Genomic DNA, 739 nt, shown 5'->3' with positions numbered 1-739 from the left:
TATATATATATATATACACACGCACACACATATATATATGCATCTATAAATACACATACATACACACATACACATCCATACTGTATATATACACACACACAGTATATATTTATGTGTATAAATAAATAAAAAAAACATCTGTATTTACAATGAAGTTAACGTTCTCTAAAGGTCGCAACGTTGGGAGAACGTTCTGAGGATGTTCGATGTAACCAAAAACTAACGTTCCCAGAACGTTAAACCACCAGAGAAGGCTGACATCTCAACGGCCGATATCTCCAACGCTGGGCAACTCATACTTAAACAATGACAAACTTATTTTAATTTGACAAAAAGCACTATAAATAAGTATTCCGATTTTGGGCTGAAGTGAAGTTTAGGCCCATTAAAAGCTAAGACAACACTTAATCCTAAATCTCCACAGATATCCCATTTCCCTTGTGAAGTGTAACATCCACACATCTCATGCTTTTTATGAATTTATGAAGTGAATCTTTAATGATCATCCAGAGCCCCAGGGTAACTGAGATTTCTGGTTTCACTATTAGCTCAAGGAGCTGGTAAAGACAGTCTTTTTGCCTGAGAGAGGCATCGTTCAGCATTGGAAATGTGTTTCTGATGATTTTTGATTTTTGCTTGGAAAAGGTGGCCGCCAATATCAAGAGACACAATGAGAGAGAGAGAGCGAGAGAGAGAGAGAGAGAGAGAGAGAGAGAGAGAGAGAGAGAGAGAGAGAGAG

This window comes from Etheostoma cragini, chromosome 4 (assembly GCF_013103735.1).
Source record: "Etheostoma cragini isolate CJK2018 chromosome 4, CSU_Ecrag_1.0, whole genome shotgun sequence".
In the NCBI taxonomy this organism is placed as follows: domain Eukaryota; kingdom Metazoa; phylum Chordata; class Actinopteri; order Perciformes; family Percidae; genus Etheostoma; species Etheostoma cragini.
This window is presented reverse-complemented; position numbering follows the sequence as displayed.